The 10,389-nt window shown below is 36.7% G+C and overlaps 1 non-coding gene across 1 annotated transcript; it reads right to left on the reverse strand.

Moving 5' to 3' along the window:
• Window positions 1-9,941: 9,941 nt before the first annotated feature.
• LOC150004885 (U6 spliceosomal RNA) lies at window positions 9,942-10,046 on the reverse strand. The gene has a single exon (XR_016512467.1). It is a non-coding gene; the product is annotated as a U6 spliceosomal RNA (small nuclear RNA).
• Between the last annotated feature and the right edge of the window lie 343 nt (window positions 10,047-10,389).

The following is a 10,389-nucleotide window of genomic DNA, read 5'->3' on the forward strand; positions in this document are numbered from 1 at the left end:
TTCTGTAACCACTTTTTTTCTTTGTTCTTGTGGTCATTCTGTTCTTTTTTGTCCCTTCCTGTTTTTCTATTCTGGGATGTTAATTATGTTACCTATCAGTTGTTCATATTTTAGTTGTAATTTTGACATAGTTGTGTGAGGAGGTGAGCTGTGTTTACCTATGCTGCCATCTTGACTGGAAGTTGCTACAATATCTTCTTTCTAATCTTCTTCATTCTTTTCTGGAGGGCTTCCTTTGGTTTCCCATGCACAGGGCAGCTGAGGGCTGCTCTGCAGTGCTAGAGTCTGCATTTCTTTAATTTAGGTGACCGAGAAAGACATTTAACGCTGATGGCTCCAGTTAGAAGTTCCCAAAGAATTGATTAAAAAAAAATTGGGCTGGTTGAGGTCAGTGTCCACCTTTATCCAATTAGCCATAGGCATGGGAAATACAGGAAATACAGGACATTGAGCTATTATCTATGCCCACTCATGTGGCTTGGGCTGGTCAAGAGCTAAGAGAAGTGTGTTTGTATCTTAGACACCCGCCCAAAGGCATCTTAAAACTGTCAGTACTTTCCTTAATCTTGGCTTCTATTTCCTTTCTCTGTCATCTGGACTGGGGGTACGTGTTTGTTGGTTTGCCTGTCGACGTCTCCAGACCCCATACTGTGCAACCCCTTACCCTGTCTGCAATTGCCTGTGAGATGACAGGATGTATCAGACCAAAACCAGGTCCTGTTTTGATCAGCCTGTCACACCCACAGCTGTCAGAAGGCTAGACCACTGACAAGGCTCACAAAAAAATTCCCCTCTGTGCTCTCCCCCTATAAAAGAAACCCCCTTCTCCCCTAGAAAGGCAGAGTCCTGACCACCCATGACAGGTCTCCCTGCTTGCTGATTTTCCCAACAAAACCTCTACTTTCCAGCTTGCTGCATCTTAATGGTCATCTGAGGGACTCCGTTTTTACACCTGTGACCTTTCTAATCTGTGAAGTCTTGTCAAGTTGAGGACAGAGATGTGGCAACAATCTGTATCCTCTACCCTTAGTTCAGATTTGTCTAAATATCAGTAGAAAATATGGTTAACTATAATTCACCATAGGAGTGGGAAGGAAGCAGTGATTAATTAAAAAGGGGGTATAATCCAACATTCAGTTTCTTTTGGATTTGAAAGCATTTTTTGAGTATTATATTGGTAAAAGTATTGACAGCCTGTACCAATTAATTTGTATTTGCTAACCCTCAAACCAAGCACATAATACCATAGACATTTGTAGTAAAAGGAATACTGAGTCATTATTTGTGATAAAGGATATGTAATGGAAAATTGGAAAGAAATCACTAATAATGCATACTTATTGAAATAAGTATATATTTCATGAATGCTTAACATATGCCAGGCATGGTGCTAAATGTCTTACATGCATTGTCACATTTAACTGTCCCAATAATCTTATGAAGAAAGTGTCATTTTTATTCCCATTTTATAGATAATGAAACTGAGGCTAATATGTCCAGTGATTTACCTAAGAGCACATATATAGTTCTTTATTTTTTCAATTTTATTTTTCAATTATAGTTTACATTCAATTATTTCACTTTTATGTGGAATTTAAAGAGCCCACTAAGTTCTTAATGGATTGGAACCCAGCTTGGTTTGGGTCTAGGTCTGTGCCCAGAGAACTGAGAGAGAATTAGGAGCTGTTTTTGAAGGACAGTGATCTGAGTCTCTGCAAAATGAGAGAATGTATTGGAATTCAAGTGAAGCCATACACACTATTTGTCACAAATTTATGTGATGCCCCTGGATACTCTTGCTGACCTGGCTTCCACAGAGGCTATGCTTTGGCAGCCGTGCACATACGGACTAAGCTATGCTATTTAGAAAGTTGACAATTCATTTCCCTCATTGCTACCAAGTGGGCTGGGGAAACAAAACAACACTGAAAACACACTGCAGTTTACCCCCAAAACCTTCAATTCTAGATGATTCTAATTCAGAAATAAGTAATAGTTTAAAATAAAAACAGAAAAAGAAACAGTGCCAAACTTAGTTCTATACCACATGGAGAGATGACTTGGAAATAAAACCAGATTCATTGAGTGAGCTTAAAGTCTAATGAGGTAAAGCTCTGAGATGTTATAGGCAACATTTCTAAAGTATTAATGTCAGAGCATTAGAATGTTGTGTTTAGTGCCATCTCAAAGCAGCCACTCTGAATGTGAATCACTTTAAGGACTTTGTTCCATAGAAATAATAGGTCTGTTACTTTAGTTTACAGTGAATAATATAAAATGTTAATAAATCTTTTAAAACTTCAGAAGTAGCAGTATATTCAAATTACACATTTTATAGCTTACAGTATTTAGGAGACTAAATCATATGGATTATTATTTGTACTTAACTCTAATTGACCTGCTAAAAATGTAGAAACCAAAATTCTATTTAGAGGGAAGTCCAATTATATATTGAAATCACTATTATGCTCACTGTTTGCTTTTTTCTTTGATTAAATAAATCATCAGTGTTTTAAATTAGAAGGACTTTGGAACATCTGACAATTATTTAAAAAATTTATGGCATATTTCTACTTTCCCCCTAAAAATTATACTAATTTTGATCCAGTATGGTTTAAGCTTTGTCTTGTTCCTGGGCATATACTAGATTTTTTTAAGTCTATATTTAAATCTCCCAATGTGCTAAATAATATGTAAAATTGTCTTTGTTCATCTATGAGTAGATTATATATTAAACAGAAACTCCACCACTAATATCACATTGCAGATAAAGATCTATCTTTCTTTCTTTCTCTTTCCCCTTTTCCTCCTTCTCCTCCTCCAGTTTTTTGAGCTCAAGAAGTCAAAGAATTGTGAGTAACTAGGTACTTTATTTACATTAATTAAATGCCAATCCAAATATGAATTGTCTTTAAATTATCTTCTATTGGAAATGCAACAGAAATTATAACCTACACTACTGTTCTTTTGACATTGTTTCTGTAAGTGCTGACTCTAATATGTAGCTTGTAGATGAACAGCGTGTTTGTATAAGAATTCTAGAAACTACTTCAAAAGATACAGACCTTGACCTTCAGGCATCCCAGCTCTGGGAGGTTTGCTGACCTTCAACCATGGAACCAGGATGACATGAAGCTGGGATAACCTGAATCCAGAATGACTAAACCAGGATGATGCACACCAGACCATCACTTTTCTTATTGGAATGGACTGTGCTAGTCTGTACATAGAGAACTTTACAAATCCCCGCCTTGGTCTCTTTGTTCTGCTTCCCTCTCCCAACTTATAAAAACCTCTGCCTCCACTGACAGGTGGAGATGGGCTTTGAGACGTGAGTCCCCCATCTGCCAGATGGCCAGCATCTATCTGCACATAAACCACTTTCCTTTATATTAGCATCTGCCCCTTGAGTACTGGCTTTCATAGTAGCAGGCAGCTGGACCTACTTTTGGTTACAGAACCACAGTGTTTATTATTGTCAATATTTCACTGTATGATCAAATGGAATCCAGCATTTTTTTTTGTTTTTTTTTTTTTAGAAGGTTCTCTCACACCAAAGACTATTTTTACCCAGATACAGTTACTCCCAAATTAATTATATTAACTAACTTCCATTGTATGCTCATTTCTAAAATAAATGACTAGGATATTATATTATTTGGACATGCATTAAAAGGGCTCTAGTAGCAATTCTAACATCGTTTTGGCAGTCAGAACTGCTGAACTTGACATATGGATGCAGAACCATGGAGAAATTCTGGGACATGAACCCTCAACTCTATGGTACATTTGGTTTAGAATTGTGTTTTCATTTTTAGTTCAATTCATTTGAAACATGAGTGAACAAAAAAAGACAAAAACTTTTTTTTGATATGTCAGGTTGAAACTTGATGTTGTATATATTTGGCAAGATAGTCCTACGACTCATTCGTTAAATCATGTGATGACTTGTGCCAGTAGTTGTTTTTGTTGTGATAGATGTGTGGACTCTGTGTCTGTTCTGAATGAATTGTTTTTCTCCAGCTACACTGTAAGCTCTTGGAGGGCAAGGTTGGAGCTCATTGCCCAGTGAGTCTCGTGATTCCCATAAGAGGTGTCCATATGATGTTTGTTAGTGACTGTGTTGCTGCTTGAAGAGGGCTGATATTTTGAGCTGAATCAGCAATAAGTATTAGTCTTTTTGGATTCTTAAGTTCTTGAAAAAGATTGCAGCCCTTTTAGGCTTGAGTGTTATTTAGCCTTTTTGTATGTTTTTAAAAAATAAATTTTATTAAAAATAATTTTATTTAAGAAAAAAAAAGCATTTGTCAGACACCATCAGGGCCTCCAAGAATTTAACTCAATCTGACAGTATCTACTGGGAGATTGCATTAGATTCCACAGGTAAAGGGGCTCAGTCCTACAAGACTGCTCCCACCTCCCAATTCAGATATCATTCCAAATCCAGCCTATGAACTGGGCTTTTACTCAATTGGCTATAAATTAGAGGTTCCCATGACCCCTTCCTTTGTTCAGTTAATTTTCTAGAGCTGCTCAAAGAATTCAGAGACATTTTACTTACTATGTCACTGGATTTTTGGTGAAAGAATATAACTCAGAAACAGCCATCTGGAAGAGATGCATAGGGCAAGACACAGGGGAAAGGGTGCAAAGCCTCCTCTCTAGGTATGCCACTCTTCCAGCACATCTACATGTTCCCCAACCCAAAAGCTCTCCAAACCTTGTTCTTTGGGGGTTTTATGGAGGCTTCATTGTGTAGGCATGATTGATTAAATCATTGGCTATTGGTGGTATAGCTGAATCTTCTGCACCTCTCCCCTCTCCAGAAGTCAGAGGTCAGGGGGTAGAGACTGAAAGTTCCAACTTTCTAATCACTAGGTTGGTTATACTACCAGCCAGCCCCCATCCTTAAGTGATTTTCAAAAGTCATCTCATTAACACGGCAAAAGAACCTTTGTTCTCTTCACCTGCAAAATTCTAAGTATTAGAGCTCTGTTCCAGAAATGGCAATGAAGACCAAATATATATTTCTTATAATAAATCACAATAACATACATATAGACACACAAAGTCACTGGGCAAAGAGGTGTTAAATTTTAAAACCCAGAATTCATTGAATAATGAATTATTATTCACTGAATAATTTAAAGCTGTAATTTGAGCCTCAAGATTTATAGATTTCCCAGGAAATGTCATCCTACCCTTTTATAATATGCTTTTGACTTAACCATTTTTTAAATAAACAATCCCAAGTTAATTAGAAACTAGACTCTTCTAGAAACCTGTGGATAGCACTAAAGGGAATACCTAAGGACTGTTCCATGACTGAGAGAAAAATGTATGTCTCTGTAAAAGATGGCTTTATTTTGACAATGCATCAGGTGGAGAATCCAGAACCATTTCTCATTTGTAGATGCAGGATTCTGCCGCTGAGGCCACAGTGGCTCGTGAAGCATTGCTGTCTTTTTTTCACAGATGACACTACCCTGAAAGCTGGGTGAAATACAGGATGACTTCCTATATTCTTTCAGGAAACCTAAAGGCAAAGAATATCACCTTCTGTCCTTGTTTATGAATGTTTCCTCAACCATGTCTGAACTTAGAAATTGTTAGTTTATACTTCACTGTAAGTGGAAGCTTCCGAGAGACAGGGTACTACTGTTCTTGGTGAAAAGTGTTACCTAAGAGACCTTGTGCTTTCTAATGTGAGGGGTGAGTTACGGTCTATATTTAATATCTGGAAAAGCTTCTGACTGCCTTGAATTATTACATTAACACATTAGTTTTTTGCCAAAGTCAGTTTAACAAACGTCTCCAGCACAATCTTTTTCTAGTACCTTCCTATCCCCCCATCTACATATTTGCTTTTTTGGAATTTTTTAAATATCTGTGAGTGCTACCGAGACACTACTGAATGCAGTTAGAGGCTATGTGAGAGGATCAGGAAAAAGGATGAGCCAGAGAATTAGCAAGTGAATCCACTGGTAAAATGAAATTTGTCCTCAAGTTTCATTTTGAACACTGAGAATTTCTATTATGGAATCTAAAATCAAGGGTATTGGTTCATTTATTGTGTGAGGAGCTAACTTTGCATTGGTTTCTTCTATAAGAAGACTTAAACTGAAAAGGTACAAATTAATAATGTAATTAATAAGTATTGCTTTTCTTTAAGGGATTGTAAAAGATGTGTCTTACACTTTTGACATTTCTAGAAAGTAGAGTTATCTGATTAAATATTTAGTAATGTTGCATCTGACAAGAAGACAAATTCCTCTTCCAAAACATGTTTTAGCAGAGAAAGTATAATTAATTTTCCTCTTCCAAAACATGTTTTAGCAGAGAAAATATAATTAATTTTCACTTCCCTTCTCTTTTCCTCAGCCAATAAGTATCTGTCTATAGCTAAGAAACCATCAGTGACATGAACTTTTCCCAATGTGACCCACAGGAATAACATATTTCCTTCTGAATATTTGCATAGAGTTTGTTTCAATTGAAGGTATAGTACCCAAAAGACACAAAGTAATAGGCAATAAAAGTAAACACATTTATTAAATGCTGCTTGGCAGGCACTTATATAAACTATGATTCTTAAAGTTGCAAGTAAAAGGAATGAAACAAGAAACTTGCAGGCTCATATAAACTGAAAATCATGGACAGAATTGGCATCAGAGACCACTAAACCAAGGGTTCAGATGCGTAACTTAGGGCAGGGGTCCATCTCAGCCTGTGTTAGACAGGAGGGTGGACTGAAATGGTTGTGGCAGTTCGAGCTTCACATTTTTAATTTGAATCTAGTGGCAAATGCCACTTTCCTACACTTCAAGAATAAGCTAGTGGTTAACTAGATGGGCTCTTTGACTTCATTTTTGATCATTGTGTAGGTTCCTGAAGCACGTAAAGGTTACAGCAGTGTTAATCTAAAACAATAAGTCAAAGTGACAGTCAACAAGCATTTTTTTTTTTTTTTTGAGATCACAAAGAATAGCTATTTGGGAAGCACTGATTCAGGCAGAAACCCAAATACTGTTCTGATTAGGGTGTGGAGGTACAAGTTTTTATGAGAAAGGGAAGGAATTTCTCTATGTGCAAATAAGCTTACCTGGTGCTAATTCTAAAGAATGTCTCTAATTTTCCATATGCTGGTCAGGATGTCTGCTCTCCTATTAGGTTTGCAACAGTTGTTTGAAATCAGATATTGCTTTGGTTCAGTCTAAGGAATGTGTGAAGAATGTCTGCTACACGGGTTCAGGGGTACATGTTGGTATATTTTAGGACTTAGAGATAATTGTGAAAAATCTAATGAGGGCCAGTGGGGAGCACTAAATCAGAATTTAAAAAAAATTTTTTTTAATTTACTTTTTGTTTTTCTCTTGCAGTTGTCCCACTCTTCCCCGGATTTCTCCCCACCACCCAGCCCACCCCTCCTCCCACAGTCAATCCCCACCCCGTTGTCCATGCCCATGGGTTATTTATACTACTTCCTTTACTAAACCCTTTTCCTACTTACTCCCTTTCTCTCTCCCCAACCCCCGGTAACTATTAGTCTGTTCCTCGTTTACATGGTTCTGGTTCAATTTTGCTCCTTTGTTTGTGTTGTCCATTAGTTCCTGTATGAGGTGATATCATAAGGCATTTGTCTTTCATTGCCTGGCTTATTTCACTAAGCATAATTCTCTTTGGTTCCATTCATGTTATCATAAATGGCAGGAGTTCCTTTTTTCTTTCTGCTGCATAGTATTCTATTGTGTAAATGTACCACAGTTTTTTGATCCACTCATCTACAGATGGGCACTTAGGCTGTTTCCAGCACTTGGCTATTATAAATAGCACTGTTATGAACATAGGGATGCATAGGTTCTTTTGAATTGGGGTTTTAGGAGTCTTCGGGTATAATCCTAGTAGTGGAATCGCTGGTTCAAAAGGCAGTTCCATTTTTAGTTTTTTGAGGAAGTTCTATACTGTTTTTCATAGTGGCTGCACCAGTCTGCATTCCCACCAACAGTGCACTAGTGTTCCCTTTTCTCTCCATCCTTCCAAGTGCTCGTTGTTTGTTGATTTGTTGATGATGCCCATTCTGATTGGTGTGAGGTGGTATCTCACTAGGTTTTTTTATTTGTGTCTTTCTGATGGATAGTGATGTTGAGCATTCTTCCATATGCCTATGGACCCTCTGTATTTCCTCTTTGGAGAAGTGTTTGTTCAGGTCCTTTGCCCTTTTTTAATTGGGTTTTTTGTCTTCTTGGTGTTGAGTCATAAAAGTTCTTTATATATTTTGAAGATCAATCCCTTGTCTGAGATATCATTGCCAAATATGTTTTTCCATATGGTTGGTTCCCTATTCATCTTGCTGATGTTTTCTTTTGCTAAGCAGAAACTCCTTAGTTTGGTGTAGTCCCATTTGTTCATTCTTTTCTTTATTTCCCCTGCCTTAGGAGATATATTGGTGAAAATATTGCTACATGGGATATCTGAAATTTTCCTTCATATGCTTTCCTCTAGGACTTTTATGGTGTCATGACTTACATTTAAGTCTTTGAACCATCTTGAATTTATTCTGGTGTGTGGTAAGTTGGTGGTCTAGTTTCATTTTTCTGCGTGTCCCTGTCCAGTTCTCCCAGCACCATTTGTTGAAGAGGCTCTTCTCATTCCACTTTATGTTCCTTCTCCTTTGTTGAATATTAGTTGACCATATAGACCTGGGTTAATTTCTGGGCTCTCTATTCTGTTCCATTGATCTATATGTCTGTTATTATGCCAGTACCAGACTGTTTTGATTACAGTGGACTTGTAGTATAGTTTGATGTCAGGTACTGTGATTTCTCCTACTGTGTTCTTCAGTCTTAAGATTGTTGTAGCTACTTGGGATCTTTTTTGGTTCCATATGAGTTTTTGAAGTATTTGCTCTAGGTCTGTGAAATATGTCACTGGTATTTTAATAGGGACTGGGTTCAATCTATAAATTGCTTTGGATAGTATGGACATTCTAATGATGTTGATTCTTCCCATCCACGAACAGGGTATATGCTTTCATTTATTTGTATCTTCCTTAATTTCTTTCTTCAGTGTTATGTAACTTTCTGAGTACAGGTCTTTTATCTCTTTAGTTGTTTATTCCTAGGTACTTTATTTTTCTTGTTGTTATAGTAAATGGGATTTTTTTCTAGTTTCTATCTCTGATATTTTATTGTTGGTGTACAGAAATGCTTTGATTTTTGAATATTGACTTTGTACCCTGCTATTTTGCCAAATGTACTTATTATGTCAAGTAGTTTTTTAGTGCAGTCTATAGGGTTTTCTATGTATGCTATCATGTCATCTGCAAATAATGAGAGTTTTACATCTTCCTTTTCAATTTGGTTGCCTTTTATTACTTTTTCTTGTCTTATTGCTGTGGCTAGAACTTCCAAGACTATGTTGAATAAGAGTGGAGAGAATGGACATCCTTGTCTTGTTCCTGATCTCAGGGGGAATGCTTTCAGTTTTTGTCCATTGAGTATGATGTTGGCTTCAGGTTTCTCATATATGACCTTTATTATGTTGAGATATGCTCCCTCTATTCCCATTTTGCTGAGTGTTTTCATCGTAAATGGGTATTGTACTTTATCAAATGCCTTTTCAGCATCTGTTGTTATGATCATGTGATTTTTATCTTTCATTTTGTTTGTGTGATGTATTACATTTATTGATTTGTGAATATTAAACCATCCTTGATTTGCTGGGATGAATCCCACGTGATCATGGTGTATGATCTTTTTAATGTATTGCAGGATCTGGTTTGCCAATATTTTGTTGAGGATTTTAGCATTTATGTTCATCAGCAATATTGGCCTGTAGTTTTCTTTTTTTGTTGTGTCTTGTCCTGGTTTTGGAATTAGGGTAATACTGGCTTTATAGAAACAGTTTGGGAGTCTTTTCTGTCTGTGTATTTTTTGAAATAGTAAAAAATGGAATGCTTTATGAATTTGCATGTCATCCTTGCACAGGGGCCATGCTAATCTTCTTTGTATCATTCTAATTTTAGTATATGTACTGCCAAAGAGAGCAAAAATCTGAATCTTTTTAAAGGGTGGCTGTTGAGAACCTAAAGCCTGGGCACTGGGATTAAAGCCACACCCAACTATCTGCATTGACATCACTTTACTATTCCTCTGTCTTCATTGGCATACTTTGTTTTTCCACAGCTTTCCTTTCCATGCAGATGGTTTTATTGTTTATTACAAGAACTTCTGAAAATACCTACCAACTATTCGATAGACATTGTACCCTAAATTTTTTTGAATTCCTCACTTCAGAATACTCTTAATACTAAAATACTTGCTTCTGTATAAATCAGTGGACAGAAACCTCATTTAAATTGGAGTTGGAGAACTTGTAGAAAGCTCTTTT

This window comes from Furipterus horrens, unplaced genomic scaffold (genome assembly GCF_987537825.1).
Source record: "Furipterus horrens unplaced genomic scaffold, mFurHor1.1.pri manual_scaffold_7, whole genome shotgun sequence".
In the NCBI taxonomy this organism is placed as follows: Eukaryota; Metazoa; Chordata; class Mammalia; order Chiroptera; family Furipteridae; genus Furipterus; species Furipterus horrens.